Source organism: Taudactylus pleione, unplaced genomic scaffold (genome assembly GCF_031769625.1).
Source record: "Taudactylus pleione unplaced genomic scaffold, aTauple2 ptg000041l, whole genome shotgun sequence".
Lineage (NCBI taxonomy): Eukaryota > Metazoa > Chordata > Amphibia > Anura > Myobatrachidae > Taudactylus > Taudactylus pleione.
The window spans coordinates 21,437,395-21,462,837 of NW_028284443.1; positions in this window are offsets into that span (position 1 = coordinate 21,437,395).

The following is a 25,443-nucleotide window of genomic DNA, read 5'->3' on the forward strand; positions in this document are numbered from 1 at the left end:
ACACAGCCTCTACCAGACTACAATGCAAACTTGTTACACATATAGAGGGGAATTCAATATGAAACGTAATCTTCGCTGTCGAAGTTTACGTTTCATACCGGAGCTTTTACCTGGGATAAAGTATCGGGCGTGCGCCTGCCGCTATAAATCTATTCTAGAAAACACCTGCCGCATACTTGCAGAATAGCCCTGAACCTATTTCCCTATTGTTAAACAATTTTTTCCCTTTTTTTTTTTCACCCCAAAGTTTAAATTATTATTTTGGGGTGTCCCTATTTTTTTTTTAAAACTTTTTTTGACACAGTTCTTTTTTAAATGTCATTCCCAGGGGTGCAGGCTATTTTTTTTAAGCCTGCACCCCTAAACCCCAATTCTGCACTTTTTTTCGACACCTATTCAATGGTGAAAAGTTATCCCCATTTTTTATCAAAGACTTTTCAAACCTGCGAAAAGTCTTTGAAATTGAATACGGTGTAAAACTAAAACCTGCGATAGTGACGTCATAGGTGCGATCAGGGCTGCCACCAGAAATCGTGGCGCCCGGTACTGACAAAATGGGCAGGGCCCCCTTGGGGGATGGAACAGAGGTGGGCGGAGCTGTGTATAATGTGGGTGGAGTTACACTGGGGGGTGGGACGTCAATTGGTGATTAAACCAGTTTAAACATTCAAAGTTTGGGGTCGGGAAGGAAGGATGGACATGGGGACACATGGCTGGGAAGCCTGGACTGGGAGGGCACAGAGAAGGCTGGACTGGGGGTGCACAGGGCAGGGAAGGCTGGACCTTAATTGGGGGCACAGGGCAGGGATTCCTGGCTGGACTAATGGGGGGCAGGGTAGGGAAGGCTAGATATACTAGGGGGGAGGCACAGGGCAGGGAAGGCTGGACTGGGAAGGGGGGACAAGGCAGAAAAGACTGGCTGGATTAAAGGGCACAGGGCAGGGAAGTTTTGCTGGTTTAGGGTGAGCACAGGGAAGGGAAGACTGGCTTGATTAGAGGGAGCACAGGGCAGGGAAGGCTGGACTGGGAAGGGGGGACAAGGCAGAAAAGACTGACTGGATTAGAGGGCACAGGGCAGGGAAGGATGGCTGGTTTAGGGTGAGCACAGGGAAGGGAAGGCTGGCTTGATTAGAGGGAGCACAGGGCAGGAAAGGCTGGCTGGACTGGGGGATCACAGGGAAGAGAAGGCTGCCTAGACAAGGGGAGCACAGGGTAGACGAAGGCTGGCTGGAGTAGGGGGTTAGGGTAGGGAAGGCCAGCTGCACTAGGTGGAGGGGCATACAGCAGGGACTCCGAGTCCTACCTCGTTTCTCAGTGTCAGCGGGCCCAGCCCCAGGAATCAGTGGCGCAGACACCCAACGGCAGGGTGGGAGAAACAGCGCAGCGCTGCCGGCAGCATTTCAAATATGGCATTGGCTGCAAAACAATCACAGCTCGCGTAACAGCAGCCAATCAGGAGCGGCCATTGCGGCCACTTCTGATTGGCCGCTGGTCCGCGAGCTGTAATGCTCGCGGATGGTGCCATGCATCAAATACTGTCGGCGGTGCTGCGCTGTTTTTCCCAGGCTGCCGAAGCCCGATTTCACTGCCCTGCTGTCACCGGGCCCCCGCTATCTCCGGGCCGGGGACTCCAGGCCCGGCAGACCCCCCTGATGGCGGCCCTTGGTGCGATATTAACTCAAAAACTGAGTTTTCGCTCCCATAATGAATACCCCTGATAGTCTACTACAGATTGAGACAAACTTGCTACAAATACACTAACTATCCAAGGCATAACCAATGTATTACAGCTTGATAACCTTGCTGTTATCAAAGATTCCACTATGAATCACAATATTAATCACTACATAAATCACTACAAACTACTTAATACATAAGCCATATCCCTAAAAACACATGATTTCTACATCTTGCCTGAAAGCCATGTGTGGTTGGAGAGATAGAATACTTAGACTCCAGGTAGATAAATGGCCAGTTTCTCCATGTCTCCAAGAGAGTGAGGATGCATCTTCCTAGTCTGGTTGCCACAGTCAGAGTGACCATGTTCTTCAGTTAGTATAATTGAGGTCTGGGGTTTCTTTGTGAACCCAACTCCGCCTTGAATACACATGATAGGTGTGTTCAAATGGAAATATCCTATTGGTCAACTGGAACCACTGTTCACTTGAAATTAGTGGCTATTGTTCTAAGCTTTCCTATGTGAGGCTAGCTATGTGTGAACTGTGGCTGTATGTAAACAACTGCTAATTAGCAGTTGGCCAGGTCTATTCATTGGACTAGAATAACCAGTTCTCTGGGCTCTGGGATGACTGATTACATTTCATTTATATATTATTAATTCTTAATATATTCTACATTACGGTGATATTTTAATATACACACAGTGAATATTCACATTTGTGACTGTTTACTTTACTATATGGCTTCTTATAGTGCTGCCTCCACCCACTGCTGTTGTATATTGTAGTTTTCATCAGCAAAGCACTAACCATCCAGCAATTAAGCTTTGTACTGCATGCCATGAACCCTCTTGCATCTTAGCCCAGTATACTGTGGCTTTGTTGCAAGTTCTAGACCACGACAAGGACACCTGTTGGGTTCATATAGAGCCACAGTGTATGAGGACACATCTCTATAAAATTCCTATTTTCCTATGATAATAAGCTTGCAAGCAGGGCATACTTACCTTTTGTCTCTTTGGCAATACTCAGTCTTGTTAGTTCCCAATCTTTAAAGCACTGCAAAGTATGCCAACTCTATAAATGTAAATCTTAATTATAATAATAATAATAATTATATATTTGATTTATTTTATTTTAACCTGCAATTTTCCGAAAATAACATTTAATAAATAATGACTTATTATTAACAGTCTTCCAGCAGTTTACTTTACAAGGGGACTTGCGGTAAACAAACTGGCCAATTAAAAAATAGACACCAACATTTTTCACTCCTTTAGCTTGTTGTACTATTACAAAGTGATAGATTTTTTAAATAATTGGCTAGAAATGATGTATCCCTAAATATTTTGTATCCTCTGCTTATTTAGGTGGCAATCTACTTGGGGAGCATGCTATCTGAAGGGAGAGTTGAGGTGGACCAGGGTTCACACATATAGTAACGAGATTAATCATTACCATGGAGTGTGTTATGCTGCTCTCTTCACTCCCCTGTGCCAAATTCCTGTATCATCTCTGAGGCAGTGAAGACTTTTGAGCTCTTTTATATGCAGCAATTTTACTTGAAGACCAGTGGAGCTGCACAGAGCCTTCAATTTCCAACTGACCAGAGAGAGAACTAGTGCTCAAATGCCCAGAGCCAGTAGCTACTGCACTGTAGTACCATATACGGAACCAGGATTAAGAACTTGTAATTTACAACTGTTGAGACCTGGCACTCTGACTTTGGTTATCAGCTGTGGCTATCAACTGCCCTAACCCAGGGACATGCACAGTACCTTTATCTGTTGGCAATAATTAGCACAGTGGCAGTATTCATGAATATGTAACTCCACCAACAATTACCTGCTACCTTATGAATCTTGAGATGTAAACTGCAGTGTTTCCCTGACAGCTTCAGGGGCAAACGTAGGATTCTCAGGGAGGGGTTTCCATTATATATGTCTACACACACACATATGTGGGTGTGCATGACAGAGGTCCCCAGTAGTAGTCCTCCCTATGAGGTGCCCCTTTTATAGTGCCCCCAGCAGTAGTCCCCCCTATGCAGTGCCCCTTATATACTGTCCCCAGTAGTAGTCCTCCTCCTATGCACCTATGCAGTGCCCCTTATATACTGCCCCTAGTAGTAGTCCTCCCTATGTAGTGTCACTTACATAGTGCCCCCCAGGAGTAGTCTCCCCTATGCAGTGCCTTAAGTGGTGGTCCCCCTATGCAGTGCCCCTTATATAGTGCCCCCCAGCAGTGCCAGTGCCACAGTAGTGGTGCTCTTTATATAGCGCCCTTAGTAGTAGCCCCCCCATGAAGTGCCCCCAGTAGTGCCCCTTATATAGTGCCCCAGTAGTGCCCCCCCAGCAGTGCCAGAGCCCCCAGTAGTGGTCCCCCATATGCAATGCCACTTATATTGTGCCCCCAGTAGTAGTCCCCCCTATGCCGTGCCCCTTATTTAGTGCCCCTTAGATAGTGCCCCCCAGCAGTGCCAGTGCCACCTGAAGTGCCTCCTCCACGCAGTGCCAGTGCCCCAGTAGTGCCTCCCCCCAGCAGTGAACCCCAGCAGTGACAGTGCCTCCACTAGTGGTCCCCCCTTGAAGTTCCCCCAATATAGTGCCCTCCAGTAGTTCCTTCCCCCAGCAGTTCCCCCTTCATATATAACAAAATTTAATACACAAAAAAACCCACTTACCTGAATCCCTGCTCCTGTGCCTGCCTCCGTCCGTGAGCCAGAATGTGGAGACCGGCTCCAGCAATGCTCCCTCTGTCTAGTTCCCTCTGGGAGGGCTGTGTGCATGGCGCACAGCCCGTCCACTGCCGATTCAGCTGCCAGCACTTCCGCATCAGGTGGTATGAAAGCCACCTGACGTGGAAGCGTTGACATCTGAACTGGCAGGGGCCTGTCCGGGCAGTGCCACGCAGCTGATCGTGGGTGGCCCGGGGATGGTGCAGAGATGGAGACAAGGCTGTCTCCATCTCTGAAGATAAAAAAATATTGGTTGGTCAGGGGGGGTTCTGTGTACTTGGAAACCCCCCCTCCATGCGCTAGTGATCTTAGTGGCAGATTCAAGTCAACCTCCATAAGATTCAAGCAGAATCTGCTGTCTGCATTTAATGAGCAGAAGCTACTGAGACCCTGGGCCTGGTTCAGACCCGGAAGCAAGCTCTGAGTGCTCGCAACCGGGTCGGTGTTTGCCCACTAGGCATGCGCATGATGGAGCCGGCTCCGTCGTACGCATGCGCGAGATCCGGTTAGCGACGGGTGCTCCATCGCTCCGGTCTCGCACCAAAGGGGGCGAGCTGTCGATGGTGATTGACAGCTTGCCCCATTTGATAGGCGGGCAGGGGTGGTGGCTGGCCAAACTGAGGCATTCCTGGAGGAACACCTGCTGTTTGGGGGTGGCCCCATTGACATCACCAGTGATGTCAGTGGGAGAGCTTCCGGCTCTATTACCACAAGGGTCTCGTCGCAAGCCTGATGGTACCATCGCGACCATCAACCTGGCTGCTTGCAATAGCTGTGCAAGCGGCCAGGAGGCCGCACAAAAAATGAAAAAAACACCCAGATTCAGAGCGAGCGCTCTTTCAGAGCATTCGTCTCTGAATCAGGGCCACTTTCCGGTGGCTTCCACGTATATTTGAATCTGCTTCTTAGATTGTCAGCTCAATTGGTCAGACACATACCCTCTAATTTCCAAGGCAGAGTACTAGGTGGTGTTTTATAATAATAATAATAATAATAATAATAATAATTACATATAATTGTATAGATTTAGTTTCGGAGCCAATGGATCTTCTGTTCATTAAGCTGTCCAGGTTTTTCAAAATAATTTTTTGTTTTCCATGTTTAACCAAATAATAATTATTACTTTCTTCCAAGATATTTTCAGTTGAAAATATTAGTCTCATTAAGCATAAAAGATATGAATGATATATTTGAGCCTTTTTGCCGAGAACTAATAAATATGTTATAAAAGTGCAGTCAAACCATATTTGGGGTTGGTTCATCTGAAACTGAATTTTGTTTGAATCTTTATAAGAAATCCCCAATAATGATTAATTAATTGCATACCTAGTTACATTATGTTTAATTATTAGTGATTAACACTATGCTATCAATAAAATATACTAAAGGACAGGAGTGAACTTGACACATTCTACATAAATATTGGGCAGATAATATAACCTTAATTGCTATGAAGTTTTGATTTATTTATTTGTTAGTTTTTGTTACATAAGCGCAATTAAATTTTATTTTTATATGAGTATGCATATATGAATAATGGGCATTGTACCATACTGATCAAGTATAACTGACACTAGAGGTTGCTGCTCATGTTAATGGGTTTCTTGCTGACAAAAGTGATAAAATAATCAAATCATCACCTGCAAATATGATGTGACAATGTGACATGGATAGTGTTGCAAGAAGAGACAAGATATCCTAAATTATTTCACAATAGCCTTAGGAGAGCAAACATTGTTGTTGATATACATTTGATATGTTATTTAATTAAACTTCTTTGACATTGTAAAACTAGCTTTTATTCGTCTTTTATGTGAGCTTTCACCTATGTAGGAACCAACACCTGGCATCTTTTCAACTACGTTTTTTTCTTACATCAGTGGCAAAAGTTAAAAAGGTAACATGAAAAGAAAGATGAAAAAGATATACTGTTCAAATTGAAGGACGTTAGTTTCAAGTTTCAATCTTGTATCAAAACATCTCCGCCTCATCTTCTTTCTCAGTCATCATAAATGAGAAGTACAAAGAGGTACACAAACATCAGTACAATGCAATGTGTATACTGCTATCCAGAAATCAGAGTTACAAAATTATACCTGACATATCAAAAAACTGACAGTCACATCCTTAAGATTTTCTTCTGTGCGTTCCCATGGTCTTCCTTTATTAATAAATCTGACACATAAAAAGCATCTGTATGACTAAAGTGTCAGTTACTCGAAAGGCCGTTTTGATCTATTCCTTAACTTTTAAAAGGAATATTCTCTTTTTCACAAAGATGAGATCCGCTCACTCACTGCCAGCTTTCAAATGACCAGCTCTTGAAGTTTAATTCTAAGTTTTAAATAAATATTGTATGCAAGACGAATAATTATGATGCTCGAGAGAGATGTAATGACATTGATTCTTTTTTATCTAAAAAATCTCATGCCTGGGGGCTGCAAAGACTGTATTTTCTGCAGTCGTATAAAGGTACATTCTACATATTAAATATGCTACATGGAAATGACATGAATACATTGCATAATAATTGCAAAACTATTGAAATTTATAGAATTCTGGAAATGCATTTTACTTTAAATTAATAATGTCCAGAAGGAAAAAACAACCTAATTTGTACAGGAAGCCATACAAAAATTCTACAACATGAACGCCTCATTATAATCTCCAAAGTTGTGTATATATATATATATTATATATATATATATATATATAAATAACAAGCCGTTCACTCACATATGCATACATTCCATTGAGTTGGCACTCCCTCCATAGAATGAATAAAGTGACCGAGGTGCCAGCAAAAAAAAGTTCAATTATTAACATCCATTGGAAATTGCACTCATCGGGTTTCCGAAAAGTAAATCAAAGCACACACAGTGTTTTACAACTTTTCGGGTTTATTCCAACCCTTCGTCAGGAATAACAAGCAATACATTTATCTTACCTTAAAAACCCCAAATGAGTGATGAGTCGCTGGGATTACCACCAGCTCCGTCGGCAAGCACCCGCAGGACTTCCGGTGTGCATCCGGAGTAGACGTCCCCGGCACCACCTCCGTTGCCATGGCTGACCCTCGGCGTCTCCTAACATCAAATCCCCCATGTATTAGTCATAATAGTAGCTAGCCTTTACCAACAGAGATAAAAATAGAAAAGAAAAAGTAAGAGAGAAAAAGATAATTAAACACTATTACATATTATAATGCTGTACCACCATAACCTATAGTAACATCATATTAATCCAGGAGCACAGTAATGTGGTATATGTAATCATTATCCTTAATATAAAAGGCTGACTAATGTTACAAAGACTGGGAACAATCTATATGTACATTCATAATACCTTAATTTCAAAGTTATTAAAGATCACACTGTCTCCAAGTGCTTTGTTATGGTTACAAAAGTAAATACTGTTAAGAAGTTTATATGAATAAGTTACACTATTGATTCTAAGTCCAAGAGTCAGATATAATTCACAAGAACACATTAAGGGGGTCATTTAGACCCACTCGCGAGCGGCAGTACGCTCGCAAGTGGGTCGATGTTCCCCACTGCGCATGCGCACGACGGAGGGAGCTCCATCGTGCGCATGCGCAAGACCCGGTGAGCGAAGGACTTTCCATCGCTCCGGGTCTAGCACCAAAGGGGGTGTGCTGTCGATGTTGGTCAGAGCGTCCGGCTCTGAATCAGGGCCTAAATGTCAAAAGGTTATTTAAGCCTCTGGGCTTAAAAGTGTCCAACATAAAGATCCATTTGGACTCAGGGCCTGATTAAGAGCCGACCGCTCTGACCAGAGCGCTCGCTCTGAATCAGGGTCCTCCTCCATGAAAATGGAGCATCCTCCTGGACGCTCTTATAGCTGTGGGTGACCACCCACAGCTTATGCGAGCATCTATGATGATGGTCGCCATGGTCAAGACCATCACGACCATCGGGCTTGCGACAGAGACCCTGCGGTAGGGTCTTGCTGCCGCAAGCCCTGGAGTGATTTTGGCTCTATCAGAGCCAAAATCACTCCCACTGACATCACTAGTGATGTCAGTGGGGCCGGCTTCAGACGGTAGGCGTTCCCATGGGAATGCCTCCGTCTGGGCAGCCATGCCCCCAGCACGCCCACCAAAGGGGGCGTGCTGTCAATCACCATCGACAGCATGCCCCCTTTGGTACGAGACCCATAACGACGACTTGGCTGTCGTTATTCGGGTCTCGCGCATGCACACGACGAAGCCGCCTCTGTCATGCGCACGCTCACTTGGGCAGCATCGACCCACATGCAAGTTCCTTCCATCATGCGCATGTGCAGTGGGGCAACATCGACCTGCTTGCGAGAATCCTGCGCTCGCGAGCGGGTCTAAATGACCTCTTCAATTTGCAAAAGTTTCTTGTGCCTGTCACCTCACCGAGGATTATCAGGTATATGATCTATGATAATATGTCTGAAGCTAGATAAGCTATGTTTTTGTTCAGCAAAGTGCCTTGCTATAGGCTGCTCTGAAGGTTTGCCACTCAGAGCTGCCCTAATGGTAGACCTATGTAGAGCCATGCGCTCTCTAAAGGTGCACATGGTCTTACCTATGTAACAAAGGCTTCTTCTGTGGCTCCTCTTCCTATCAGCGGCACAGTTATGCTCCACAAAAAATAACTTTAGTGCGTTGACTGCTGTGGCCGGGCTCTCACTTAATGTCACTGCCCTGTTGGAATGTCTTGTTACCTTAATATATATGTATTATGGTGAGTGACATAACAATGGCGAGTGCTGAGTTTTGTACATATATATATATATATATATATATTAGGAGAGTGCACCGTCCACTTTTCGTGTTTTGTGTTTTGGTTTTGGATCTGGATCTTTCTTCGTGTTTTGGATCTGGATTGGTTTTGCCAAAACCACCCTTCCGTGTTTTAGGTTCTGGGTTTTGTGTTTTGGATCTGTATTTTTTTTTAAAAAAGCATAAAAACAGCTAAAATCACAGAATTTGTGGGTTTTTCTGCTCCTATGCCATTATTAACCTCAATACCTTAATTTCCACTCATTTCCAGTCTATTCTGAACACCTCACACCTCACAATAGTGTTTTTATATCCAAAAGGTTGCACCGAGGTAGCTGGATGACTATGCTAAGAGATACGAGTGGGCGGCACAAACACGTGGTCCATTTAGGAGTGACACTGCAGTGGCAGACAGGATGGCAGTTTGAAAAACTAGGCCCCAAACAGTACATAATTCAAAGAAAAAATAGAGGTGCAAGATGGAATTATCCTTGGGCCCTCCCACCCACCCTTATGTTGTATAAACAGGACATGCACACTTTAACAAACCAAACATTTCAGCGCCAGGGTCTGCCACATGACTGTGGCTGAAATGATTGGTTCGTTTGGGCGCCCACAAAACAAGCTGGCAATTAATCTGTCCCTCCACAAACTGGCTCTACGGAGGCAAGATGTCGTCCTCATCCTCCTCATCCACCGATTCCTCACCCTCTTCAGTTCTGTGTACATCCTCATCCTCACAGAGTATTAATTCGTCCCCGCTGGAATCCACAACCACAGGTCCCTCTGTACGTTCTGGAGGCTGGTCTCCCTTGAAGAGTTGATAATTCATTTTATGAACATCATCTTCTCCAAATTTTGTGGAAGCAACCTCCTACGCCTTTCGCTGACAAGGTTCCCGGCTGCACTAAACACTCTTTCGTAGTACACACTGGTGGGGGGGCAACTCAGGTAAAATAAAGCCAGTTTGTACAGGGACCTCCAAATTGCTTCTTTTTCATGCGAGTACAGGTACGGACTGTCTGACATGCCTACTTGGATGCTGTCACCGATGTAATCCTTTAACAGACAGACGCACGCTTGTCGCTGCTGCTTTAAGGATGCAGGAGCGGCTACAGCCCACACATTTCACAAAGACAGAAAAAAAAAGAAGAATTTTTTTCATTGTTTGTGGAGCGCACTTTGAGGGTTACACCATCCTTTAACAGACAGACGCATGCTTGTCGCTGCTGCTTTGAGGATGCAAGTGCGGCTACAGCCCACACAATTCACAAAGACAGAAAAAAAAAGAAGAATATTTTTATTGTTTGTGGAGCACACTTTTAGGGTTACACCACCCTTTAACAGACAGACGCACGCTTGTCGCTGCTGCTTTAAGGATGCAGGTGCGGCTATAGCCCACACATTTCACAAAGACAGAAAAAAAAAGAAGAATATTTTTATTGTTTGTGGAGCACACTTTGAGGGTGTCACCTCCCTTTAACATACAGATGCACACGGTTGTCGCTGCTGCTTTAAGGATGCAGGTGCAGCTACAGCCCACACATTTCACAAAGACAGAAAAAAAAAGAAGAATATTTTTATTGTTTGTGGAGCACACTTTTAGGGTTACACCACCCTTTAACAGACAGACGCACGCTTGTCGCTGCTGCTTTGAGGATGCAAGTGCGGCTATAGCCCACACAATTCACAAAGACAGAAAAAAAAGAAGAATATTTTTATTGTTTGTGAAGCACACTTTGAGGGTGTCACCACCCTTTAACAGACAGATGCATGCTTGTCGCTGCTGCTTTGAGGATACAGGTGGAATCTAGACGGGATTTGGAACCGGGGACACACTACCTCCATCAATTGTCTAAATCCCATTGCACTAATGGCGGATACCGGATGCACGTCTAACACCAACATAGCAGTCAAGGCCTCAGTTATACGTTTTGCTTCAGGATGACTGCTGTCGTACTTCATCCTCATCGCTAGGGACTGTTTGAGGTTCAATTGTTTAGTAAGAGTAGTAGTGTTCCTACTTCCTCTCTGGGATGATGAACAACTCCCAGCAGCAGCAACAGCACTAGGAGGAAGTGGTTCTTGATCTTTCCCTATTTTATTTTTATCGGAGAAGGTTTGGTACTCCATTTATGTTATATTGATATATATGTGCGGCTAAGGCGCACACAAACACAGAAAATATTTTTTTATTTTTGCTGGAGAGTAGTGCACTTTGTGGGTTACACCACCCTTTAAGAAATGAGCCAGCCAGCTCTTTACTTATGGGACACAGGCGCACGCTTGGCGCTGCTCCTTTGTTGATGCACGTGCAGCCACAGTGCACACAAGTCACAAACACAGAAAATATTTTTTTATTTGGTTTGGAGTGTACTTTGGGGGTTACAGCACCCTTTAACGGTCAAGCCAGCCGGCCCTTTACTTATGACACAGGCGCACGCATGGCACTACTTTGTTGATGCACGTGCGGCTACTGCGCACACTATTCACAAACACAGAAAATATTTTTTTAATTGGTTTGGAGTGTACTTTGGGGGTTACAGCACCCTTTAACGGTCAAGCCAGCCGGCCCTTAACTTATGACACAGGCGCACGCTTGGCACTACTTTGTTGATGCACGTGCGGTTACTGCGCACACAATTCACAAACACAGAAAATATTTTTTTATTTGGTTTGGAGTGTACTTTGGGGGTTACAGCACCCTTTAATGGTCAAGCCAGCCGGCCCTTTACTTATGACACAGGCGCATGCTTGGCACTACTTTGTTGATGCACGTGCGGCTACTGCGCACACAATTCACAAACACAGAAAATATTTTTTTATTTGGTTTGGAGTGTAATTTGGGGGTTACAGCACCCTTTAACGGTCAAGCCAGCCGGCCCTTTACTTATGACACAGGCGCACGCTTGGCACTACTTTGTTGATGCACGTGCGGCTACTGCGCACACAATTCACAAACACAGAAAAAATATTTTTTTTTTAGCACTTGGGGGCAGCACCCCTGACGGACAGAGCACCCCCTGGACAACACTACAGCACCCCTTTAGGACTGGGACACTGCTCAGGACTTTGGAGTGGACACAGCCCCTATGGACAACTGACTGCACAACACAGTCCAGCCAGCCCCTATGGACTTTGAAGTAGTGGACACAGCCCCTATTAACAACAGCAGCAAAGCACAACACAGCCAGCCCCTATGGACTTTGAAGTAGTGGACACAGCCCCTATGGACAACAGCAGCACAGCGCAGCACAGCACAGCACAACACTACTTTGCACTACACTACACTACACTACACAGCCCAGCCAGCCCTAACTCCCACCCTCCCTCTTCACTGTCCACAGCCGAGTGAGAAAATGGCGCCAACGCGGGTACCTTATATAGGATCCAAAACCCGCTAGACCCGGATGGTGGGATGATGACGTTTTGCCTTGATTTCAGATCCGAGTCAGGCGGGAAAAGTCGAGCCTGACTTGGATTGGCCTCAGATCGGGGGGGCACGGGGGGGTTCGGATTTCAGAAATCCGAACCCGCTCACCCCTAATATATATATATATATATATATATATATAAATATAGGAGAACACATCTTGTTACTTTAGTTAGTTAGTACTTTAGTTTGTAAAAGTAGTTTGCGCTGTAATGTAATATGTTGTTATATATTTTACATTTAAATTACTTTGGGCTCCAAGCGTGTGTGTGTGTAAATACATTATATACTGTGTTTTGTGTTTTAAGCACAATTGCAGCAACCGCCGCAATTGTGTAGAGAGAGGTCTACATGACTAGAACTATTCACAAATCAGAGTGCAGGAAACTGTCAGATTACCACTACAGGCAAGGAACAGGAGGGGTAATAAATAGATTTTAGCCGCTCCTGTAGATTTGGTGGCTGATTATTATCACTAGTAGAGGTGAGGGTGGGGAAAGACATCAATAATAATTCAAAGATTGGGAAACAGTGCAAAGGAACTGTGCATAAAGCAGTTTATAATGATAAAGAGTACTACTGCAAAAAATGAATATTACTTTATAAACAACAATTGCCTACACCCGTTATCCTACCCAATTCTTATCTGTGTACTGTGCACTATCCTGGCTCTGCTTCACTATTACTACATTTGATGTCTCAATAGAGCGAGACATATCTGCAGGAGTGAAAATGGAGTTAATATTGACAAAAAAGATGATTGACTAGTGATTACCACTCAGTTCAATACTAAAGCAAAACCAAATTCGCACAATCTGTGAGAAAACATTGGCCGTTAATCCGCAGTGATGAGAGCCTAAAAAATCTTGACAAAACACCATTGGTGGCATTTAAACAAGGGCCAAATCTCAAACAACTATTGATGAAACTGATGAAAAATTTGCAAAGTAATACAGGATTGACATGGCTCAAACTTAAGAAAGTTGGCTGCTTTTGATGTGTGGGATGCACCACTTGTGGGGGCATGATTGCAGGTAAAACATTTGCCCACCCAAATTTGAGGAGAAAGATCCCAATAAAACACTGGCTGACATGTACAATGACATACGTGATTTATATTTTAAAGAGCCCTTGTGGACTTTACTATGTTGGGAAAATGACCACCTCCTTCAGAGAATGGATGGCTAATAACAGGAGTTCCATACGATGAGCCATCACTGAAGGTCAGAGTGATAAGCCAGTAACAAGACATTGTATGGAATTGGGACACCAGGTAGCAACATTAAAGTCAATACTAATTGATCATGCCCCCAAATTAGAAAGAGGAGGAGATAGGGATAAAATTTTGCTACAAAAGGAATTGCACTGGATCTACACCCTTGATACAATTGCCCCTAAAGGGTTGAATGAGAACATTAACTTTAGATGTTTTCTGTAAAAGTGTTTTCATTTTTCAGGCAGTACAATATAAGGTTTTTTCTAAAAAAATGTATATGTTTAATATTATGTATTTATAATGTATTTTTTGTATCGTTATATGCGAAGATTTATATTGTTTGTAGAGATTAGATTTGATGTTTAGTTGTTTAAGGTTTGATGCACATAAGGCTAAACTGTGATTTTATGAGTCAGAGTATTAAAATCCATGTATATTGGCATTAGGGTGTAAATTATTATTGTTGAAGAATAGCAATCCTGTGTTACAGCAGAGCATTCTGTTATCAGTGCTTATTTGGGAGTTAGGAGAATGAGAGTAGTAACAGATGGATTAAATTTAGGATAAGATTGATAACATGGAGGGAGTTAGATTGCTGTAGTATAGAAAAACTCTAAGTGCTTGACAGCCTGGTTTAGCTTGTATACAAGGATCATGTGATCAGGGGAATCTGGAAGTAAGGAGCCTGTACACAGAGATGGAATGCATGCTGGAGACATATGCTAGTGCAGCGTAGTGCACGCTGAAGGTACAGCTGATAGGTGCAGTTGAGGGATGGAGGTCACGTGAGAGCAGTAACCAGGAATTGGGGGAGTTTGTGCACTAACTTGGAACGCACGCTGAAAGCTCAGATGATTGTACTGGACGGGATTGATGAGATGGGTGATGGTATAAAGGAGGCTCTGAGGGGTAAGTCACAGGATGTTATTTGCTGACGGATCTTTTGATTGATTAAGAACTAGTTGTGAGTCTTGAATGGTCCAGGATGTGACCGAGGTCGACGGACGATGGCATAAGTATTATTTACGTGTCTGATGGATGTTAAGTGAGCCATTACTATTTACACTGCTGGAACAGCAACCATAACAGTGGATTGCTTAGACTGTCACAGAAGCATTAAAGTGACTGGACTAACTATGGAGATATCCCAGCAACACAGTGATTGATAACAAGATTGGTATGCTTGAAGCATTTGAAGTGCATGGAGATGCATTACCACTAAGAGATTATGGGAATGATTTTGATGAGCTTTTAGTGAGGCTATTATTGGTCTGGACATCATTTTTCTGCCATAAGGATATAACCAGCATAATTGTTGTTTGGCTAATGGCTATTTAGGCAACCAAGGACACATATATACTTGAGAAATGATATGCTGATCAAATTTATAAAATGTCAGTCTTTTAAATCACTGCGGATTCACTGGGTGGATTGCTATTTCCATAAATAAATGTATTAAATGTATGAAAACCCTTAGTTTTCTGAATGTCCAAAGTTTATATGCAGTGTGGTACTTCTATGAATACACTTTCCCAACAGTGGTGGCAGCTGAATGTTCCCAAATGAACCATTGTTGCAGTGTCCCAAACATTTAATGAAAAACAAAAGGTGAGAACACAGTGCCTTATAGTGTAATAGTATTGAAACTCCAAGGGATATCTAATGATAATATATGTGCATACCCTATGTTATGTATATAATCATATAACCAATTAATCCAGGATCTCCACACCAACCATCTCTACTTCAATGAAGACACAGCATGATCCTTTTTATTAACTGCCCATCAGGGTCCCCCGTTGCACAATTCATTTAATTTTTTTTCTGTCTTCTGTGGCTCCTCTTCCTATCAGCCGCAAAGTTATGCTCCACAAAAAAGAACTTTATTGTGTTGACTATTGTGGCTGGGCTCTCACTTCATGTCACTGCCCTGTTGGAATATCTCATTACCTTAATATATATGTATTATGGTGAGTGATTTAACAATGGCGAGTGCTGAGTTTTGTGTGTGTGTGTATATATATATACACTGGAGAACACATCTTGATAATGATATCCAAACCATGAATTTTTCAAAACCTACAGACTCCAATGCTTATATTGGAGTGGATAGTTGCCACCATTTCAACTGGTTACTTTCTATCTCTGGTGGCCTACTAAGGAGGCTAAAAAGAAATTGCAGTCGTAACGACACCTATGAAATACAAGTGAATGTAATGAAATCAAAATTTGTAGCGTCAGGATATATCAGTAAGAATATTGATCAAACTATTAAGGATGTAGGACAAATATCAAGAGAAGACCTATTGAGAGGTAATACAAGGAAAACGAAAAACAAATCCCCAGCCTTTGAATGGGCATTTATTACTTCACATAAAAGCCAACACAAAATATTAGAAAAATCCTTACGCAAGCATTGGACGATACTACAAAAGGATCTGTCCTGATACTTGGTCCTCAGTTACCCACGACACCCAAATGTATATTCAGAAAAGCACCTAATATAGGATCTGTCCTGGTCAACAGGGCTTTACCCAGAAAGGATAATAAGGGAGGCATTTGATTCAAAGTTTTTTACCGCTGTGGGGCCTGTTTGGGATGTAGGGGAATTAAAGGAGATGGGAAAAACAAAATTATAGAGGTCAATATTAATGGGAAAGTTTTCCCAATAAAAGATTTCATTACGTGCAATACTTAAAGCTTTATTTATGCAATAGGATGCAGTTGCAACCATTTTTATATTGGTAGGACCTCTAGGCCTTAAAGGTCCATATTGGGGAGCATTTGTGAAATATTCGCAAATGATTAGAAACCCATGCTCACTCTAACCATTTAAAAAAACAGCATAATAACAATACAGCTGAGATAATATGTTTTATGAGTCTACAACATATCAAAGGTCATTGGCGGAGGTGAGATCTAGCCAAACAACTAGCAAAGGCTGAGATGAGAAACATATTTGATTTAGGAACCCTAAATCTGGGGGTCCTTAACCTCGATTTTGAGGTTAAATGGTTTATTTGATGTTATTTGCACATACATGTGGGATTTCAGCACTATTGCACTTTTCTGCATGAATGCACTTTATAGCCTCCCCCTTTTTAGGATATCATCTATTATTGTTTGTGTCATAATTTAATATATTGTATTTTATCTATCGAGGATCCTAATAATGGAACAATATCTCCCAATGAACTGGCACATTATGTTTTATGTCTCCAGATGGAATAGAATGTAAACAGAAGTCCTGCTGTTGTGTATCGACATTACCATGGCAACAACAGAGGACAATGAGAATAATCCCGGATATGATGCGGCCAGGAGAAAGATAGTATTGTACCTCAACAGAAAGAAATTCCCATGGGCTTGTGCTCCAATTAGCTCCTCCTTCTCTGGTGGTGCCCTAAAACCTCCCCATCACCTCTGGTGTTCCCATCGGCCCCCACTACTGGTGCCTCGAACTACCACCCCCCACATTTGTTCTCCAGTCAACTACCTCCCCCCACCAGTGCTCCAATCAGCTACCCCTTCACTGTCTCCCCAGTCAACTTCCCCCATAGCTGCCCTGGCTACAGCAGCCCCAGTTAGCTCTCTCCCTCTCCACAGCTGTCCTGTTCAGCTTCATAACACAGCTGCCCCTATCCCTTCCCCACACACAGATGCCCTTATTACCCCCCACCCTGATCAGCTTTTTAATCTGCTGGTTTCCCAATCAGCCACACCACTCCCCTGGTGCCCTGAAAAGCTCCTACCCCTGGTGCCCCAATCTGCTCTCTCTCACGCTGGTGCTATGATCTGCTCTATCCTTGACGGTGCTTTTATCCACTCAAACCTCACCAATGCTGCTGCTCCCGATCCACTCTTCCCTCCGCTGGTGCCATGAACCACTGTTCCCTTTCCTGCTAATGTCCCTATCCACTATTCTCCCCTTCTCTAGATCTACTACCTGGTAACCCAATCAACTTTGGATGTAAGAAATGGATCACATGTTTAGAGGCTGGATATGGAACATATGGACTCAACACTTCTATTGCTATTAATAATGCTTGCCTTCTGATTTTCACATAAATCTCAATGTATACCGTATTTGTGCCTATGTCAGTTTGCCTATTTCCACTTGGAAATACTGTCTTTTATCATAGCTCTCTTGCCTAGCCTCACATCCTTTATCTTCTAACAGTCTACTTTATTATTCAAATTCTACATACATTATATCCCCACTTTTATTCCACTCAATAACAAACTTGTGTTAATGTGCATACATATTTACCAACACTGTTCTTTCACTTGCATTTCTGCAAATTTCTTGGACATTCTCTTGCATTCATATTTAATTTATTTTTCCAATTTTCGTCCCTCTAGTTTACTTATCCATACCATGACAAGGTTTTCTTCAACTCCCTCCTTCACACAGTCTCTACCTAATCCTCTGTTCTGCCCCCTACTTCCACCTTTATCCTTACCCCATTGTTTCGTCCACCTCCTCCTCCTCCACCTCTTCACTCCCCTCTTCTATCTGCCAACTTTCCCCTCCTCTCCCATTTCTCCACTTTCATCCTGTTCTATCCCCTCCTTTGTCCTACTACTCCACTGCTAATCCTTTCTCCTACACTCCTCTCCCTGTCACTTCACACCACTGCCATCCACATCTCCCTCTCTGCCCACTTCCTACAGCTTCCCTTTCTAACTCAGGTGCCCACACCATCGCTACACTCTACTCATATCGGTCCCCAAAAGGAATCTCACCTCCATGCTACAACAACCCTGATAATTTTATTCACATTTCCCCCACAAACACTATCCCTCTATCCTGTGCCCTCTGGAATGCCAGGTCAGTCTTTAATAAACTGGTCCCCATCCATAACCTTTTCATCTCCAACTCCCTACATCTTCTAGCCATTACTAAAACCTGGCTTTCACCCTCTAACACCACTTCTCCTGCAGCTCTTTCATCTGGGGGCATCACATTCTCTCACACCCCTCATCCTGGGGGTCGCCATGGTGGTGTTGTTGGGCTCCTTCTATACACCAGTTATTCCTACCAGCTAATATCCTCTGAACCATCCGTTACATTCCCCACATTTGAGGTTCATGCTATACGCCTCTCCCAACCAGTAAACCTCAGAGTAGCTGTCATTTATCTTCCCTCTGGCCCACCCTCCAAATTCTTTGTCAACGTTGCTTCCTGGCTCCCTCACTTTCTCTCATCAGGTCTTCCCTCCATTATCCTAGGTGATTTTAATACTAAAATTGACATTTCACAGAATCATCAGCCTCTAAACTCCTTACCCTCACCTCTTCATTTGGTCTCTCTCAATGGACCTCCTCATCCTCCCATGTGAGTGTGCATTCACTTGACATGCTCTTTACTATGCATTGTGATATTTCTGATTACTCCAATACCCCATTCCCCCTATCTGACCATCACCTTCTCTATTTTAATTTATCCCTCTTTCCTTCCCCTCCTCTACCTCCTAAGGCTACCATTACTAAGTGCAACATTGAGGCTATTGACACTGTTGCCTTTTCCTTCCTGCACGACTTGCTTCTTTCCCCTATCCTTTCTCTCTCCTGTCCTCAATAAGCCACTTCCCTCTACAATGCCTCCCTTACTACTGCTCTTGACAAAAGCACCAGATACCTGCAAAAGTGTTCATGAATTGCTGAGTATCAGTGGAGGAAATCACGCTCTAAAGCATACTTCCTCCATTTAACATTTATTCTCTCATCCTACAGTGCTGCCCTGTCCCTCTCCAAACAATCATATTTCAAAAACCTCATCTCCTCCCAGTCCTCAACCCCCGGCGTCTCTTTGCCTCTTTCAACTCCCTACTTACCTCCCCTCCTTGCTCTCTGCCCTTGACTTTGACACCTACTTTACATCTAAAATTGACTCCACATGTGAGGACATCATATCCTATCAGACCCTAAGAACTCCTGCCCATCGTTACCCTGATAACCCCTCCCCATCTGTCTCACAAACTCCAACATCTTTCTCCTCTGTTTCTGGAGAGGAAGTCATGGCCCTCATCCGATCCACCCCTCCTTTCACCTCCCCCTTGGCCCTATCCTTATCTGTCTCCTCTATTACCTATCTCTTTCTACCTGTTCCCATTTTGCCCACCTCCTAAATATCTCCCTTTCATCTGGCACTGTCCCTTCTGCATTCAAACATGGCCATGTCTCCCCCATTCTTAATAAATCTACCCTTGATCCATACATACTCTCCAACTCATCTCTCTCCTCCCTTTCGCTTCCAAACTCCTTGAGTATATTGTTTACAACTGCCTTACCACCTTTATTTAATCCCACTCCCTCCTTGACTCCCTTCAATCTGGCTTCTATTCTCTCTACTTCACTGAAACTGTCCTAACAAAAGTATGCAATGACCGCCTTGCTGCCAAATCTAAGGGCCACTACTCTATGCTCATTTTCCTTGGCCTCTCTGCTGCATTTGACACTCTCCTCCTGAAATACCTTCACTCTCTTGGTCTACATGGCACTGACCTCTCCTGGCTGTCCTCCTATCTCTCTGATCGTTCCTTCTCTGTCTCCTCTAATGACTCCTTCTGCCCCCTCTTCCAATAACAGTAGGAGTCCCCCAAGGTTATGTTCTTTGACCTCTTCTATTCTCCCTATATATGTCCTTTTAGGTGAACTCATCAAGTCTTTTGACAACCAATATCTTCTCTATGCACCTCTCACAGTCCTGCAATTTCCATCTCAAAAACATTTCCAGGGTTAGACCCCTCCTCACCCTGGATGCTACTGAAACCATAATCCACTTGCTAGTCATCTCCAGATTGGACTACTGTAACCTTCTTCTAGCTGGCCTCTCAGTCTCCCACCTCTGACATCAATGTTGCTGCACTGTTCATCTTCCTCTTCTGCATCTGCTTCCCCTCTCCATCAAGCCCTACACTGACTCCCCTTCCCCTTCAGATGCCAATTCAAGGTTCTTATACTCACCTACAAAGCCCTCACCAATCCTCTCCCACTTATAACTCTTACCTCATATCCCTTCACACTCCCACCAATCCAATTTTCTCAACAAATGCATGACGTCTCTCCTGCCAATTGATTACTTCCTCCCACTCCTGCCTCGAAGATTTTGCCCTTGCTGCTCCCTACCTATGGAACACACTCCCTCTCAGACTCTCCACCTCTCTACAAATCTTCAAGGGCTCCCAAGACCCACTACTTCATCAAGGCCTTCCAGCTCTCATCCTAACTCACTTCATGCTCTTTTCTCCATATTTACCCTTTCTGTGTCATGCCTCTCTGTCTGCCCCTCCCCTTTAGAATGTAAGCTCTCATGAGCAGGGACCTCTTCCCTCATGTGCTTCTCCTTATACTTTATTCTACTCCTTACTCCCCACAAAGGCACCTAACACATGACTGCTAACTCCCTGCTGCTTATTTTGAGTGTTTTAATCGCTATTGCCGCAATGTATATAAACCATGTCCTTGTCCTGCACTGTAATGTACTGTAAGCTACTTGTTTCTTGCTCACTTATTAGTTTATGTACTCTGTAAGGTGCTTCAGAAAACTTGTGGCACCATATAAATAAAGGATAATAATAATAATATGACCACAGTGGTACTTCCGGTAACGGATGTAGATAATAAATGCCTGTTTTAAAGATGGCCATGGATCAACTTCCAGTGGTATATGCTGGTTATGGGTAGCATTAGCTAAAGGTACCTTGGTAGAGTGGCGGAACGAAAAAACTAAGAGGTTAGGAGGATACACTGGGGACTTCCGGGTTTCTGGAATATTAAACTTGTTTTTCTTTATTAAAATAACTGTTTTTTATGGCGATTTTATAAATTTCTTTTAATAGATAGAAAATATATGTATTAGATAGTTTTTTAAAGGATTCACATGTATAATCATGGTTTGCTGTAATGAGGCACCTCCCAGCAATTAAAATTGTTAGCCTACTTGGTATAATATCCTGGAGGGAGAGACACACTCTTATGCCTTGATAAAGAGAAGTGAACTGATTGAAACACATTGGCTACAGAAGGAGGATTGGCTGATTGACCAGACCAGGAGAGGAGGAGGTATTTATCTGGAGCCGTGAACTCCATTAGGGAAACAGACACATATATCCAGTTTCTATATGCATCCTTTAACTTCTAAATCTGGTAGGAATCCCACCCTCATAATTTTCTTGGATTTATCAATTGGAAACATCGCATTGTCTTTGCCTGGACTGCGTGATTCTGATTCTCTTCAAATAAATTTTACTATTTTTATCTCTTATTAGAATAATTTCTTGTCATTTACTGGAGAGAGACATGATGCTGGTATATAATTTTATGTTTTAAATCAACATTACTTGTGAACATGCTGCGCTAGATTTTGTATATTTATGTTTTTACATGTTCCATTACCAGGATATACTTACCATTATTGCAAGTAATTGCGAAGAATGCTTTCTAAAGAAATTACAGACTTCATAATCAAAAGATAAGTTTTATTCCTTGTTTTAATATGAGGTGCAGAAGAACAGTTCCCATTTGTACTTTCTTATGACTTTGTGTGGGTGAGGATAACATCTAGTGGGTACATACCATTCAGCAGCCTGAGTGTGCAAATTTAGCAAGTGCTTATTCTTTTACTATACTGTACTTGGTATCCCAATCAGTCTCCCCCACCTGGCTAGTGCCTTAATTAATCTCCCCCAGCAGGTGCCCTGATCAGCTGTATACTCAGCATCACTCTCTATCTCTCATCACTCTCCTCTTACAGGACAATTACTACAGTATCCAGAACCAGGAAACCACCTCTTAGCGATGGAAGGCCAGACAAGTTCACACTGGAAATTTCCAATTGCAAAATGGCATTCAGGGCGAGTGATGGCCGCTATCTAACACAGAGCTGGATTTTGAAAGCCATTAAGAATAGCAAGTCAACAGGGATGAGCTGTTTTTATTGAAAATAAGCTGCCCATAGGTCATCCTCACCACCGTCAAGGTGGGTCAGTTACAGATGTGTCCTGTTACATCATTGGCACCTCTGAAATATGCTATGTGTCATATGTCTGCAAGCGGACATGTGCGCTGCATTTGCATCCACTATCCATAGGATTGTATGGTGTAATATGGCATACACGTGCACGGCAAATCGCATGATTCAGAGGTGCCTGCAGTACTAATGTTTGCACAGTTGAGCAATATTTTGCTACTTTGCATGAGCAAAAAGTCTAGAAATCCCTTAAACGTGTTAAACAATGTGTTGAGATGGTGTATGCGATCCATGGGCAATTCAGGATGGAGACTGGGAGGTGACCTAAAGTGATTGCAAAAAGAGGTGGTGGCATGGGCATGTTATGAGAGTATCATGGGCATGTTTCGGGCATGCAGCGGCATTCTCTTTTGCAGCACCACAGCCACAGTAGCTATGTTTTGAGAAAGGTACAAGAGAGCTTGTGAGCTAGGCAGGGGCAGCTTGGGGAGTTGATGTTCCAAACGATGGTTTGTTGATGGGGAAGAAATCTGATCCACCAGCGAAGTTGAACATTTCACACATATGCAAAGTGGGCGTCGCATGAATAGCTATGTATTATGTTTGAAAATTTTGGGGATGCATCACTTTCCCATCCTCTGCAGTAAATGGGCATTGGAGAAGCTAGGGGCTGCTGTGCTGCTCCGCTGAGCAAGCCTGGCTCAGCGCAGCAGCAGCTGCTGGACAGCAAACAGACTCTCCGCTGCCTCTCATGAGTGTGGCTGCTCTGTGACACCATATGAGGGGGTGACACGAAAAGAACAGAGCAGCTCTGCTATTTTGGTGTCTCCCAGTGCGGCCCGCACCCCCCTTGTGATACCAGTGATTGGATGGAAAGACAGAGATTGCTCATGCTGACATTTGCATAATTTTGCATCCATGAGAAATTGCAGCCATACAAGAACTGCGTGCACCTCTTAATCAGGCTAGTTTGTATTCACTGGTCAATGTAACAATATTTGACTAATTTTCAGATAGGGTGGGCTTATTTCAGAGGTGGATGCAAAGGCTGTCACTTCTGTATCTTTGCAAATGTTGCAGTCGCTGTCTTTTGTACAGAGACACCCATCATTGACTTTGCAGAGCCACCATTTGTATACAAAGATGCCACATTGGACAAACATCGGCAGCATCATCGGATCTCTGAGCAACCACAGGGGCCAGAGCCACTAAACAAGAAGATGCAGTTGCTGCCTGCAACAGCTCTGAAATGGTCGTGGCATGGCTGAGTTTGAGTCACCACATCACTGTTACCTCCACCAAACAGTTGCTGTATGTCAGTCACTCTGTGTCATAATCCACAGTAATGCAAGACCATCACAGCACATTCTCAGGGCAGCTCAGATGCATGCGTATTATAGAAGACATCCACCATTTACAAAAAAAATGAAACTGCATCCAACTCTGAATCAGGCACTTTGTTTCAGTAATGTGTCTGTTTTTAGCAGGTTTCTATTTCTGCCTTTAATTCACATGAGCAATTAATACAATGTGTATTAGATTCATTTAATTCATTGTAGATCTGTGAGTCAGTCAAGAAAGGCTGGTGATTTAGGACATAGGGTTGTAACTGGTATGTACTTATTTAGTAGGTACTGTATAATTGAAAAAAAAATAGCTTCCTATGTGAGTGATCACATGTGATATTATTTACACAGCTCTATATACAAATATTTTCTGTGTAGAGGATGATTGAGGACTAGGGTTTGTTTTGTCAGATATTATAGCTCTTGTTTTAGTTTATGGTAATGGTTTTTGAGAAAGTTGGGGGATGAGAGTCCCAGGGTTATTAAAGGTTACTTTTGGGAACCAACGTTGTAAAGTATGGGGCTACTTGTCGCAAGTCATGGATAGATAGTGGATGCTAGCCCTGACTTCGAGATTGGTGAGGCCCTGTACTGAGGCATGAAATCTAACATGCTAGCAGTATTCACCAGGGACTCCCATAAGGAGGTTTGGACTTAGCTGTGTCTGACACACAGGTCATGGCCCTCAAAGTTGGTTTCCTTGTACAGGTGCTGGTGTTCTCTAGATGGAGTGGAATGCAATGCAGGTGTACTACATAGTTGTCAAGTCAGGTCAGAACCAAATGGAAAATACATTACCAGGAAGCAGATGAAAACAGGTCACAAAGGATTGCCAAGGTCAAAACTGGAATACAAGTGCGGTGCCTGAAAGGAGACGGAATCAAAGCTGGGGTCAGGAACGAGCAATAGTTGTCACTGGAAATGCTGGAGTATGGTTTGGGACCCTGTACTCTGGCAAAAGGGAAGTTTCCCAGAACCTTCTTATTTACTGGGACTTCAATCCCACCACCCTCACAATTACATCATCTTTTGGGTGTGCCTGCCCTTTAAAATATACTTCTGACTTTCTGAGTGATGCACGCCATCCTATGGGAGCCACGGTCACGGAGATGCACCAACAAGACAATGTGGAAGACGGGGACTCCAGCAGTGGGTGCCGGGGACTCCCCGCTCACTGCCCAGATACTGACCAGCATCGCCAGATCTGGTAAGTGAGTGCTGGGATCTGGCACACTGTGACATAAACCCCTCCTCTAGGGGTGAGCACCAAACACCCCACAAATGGCT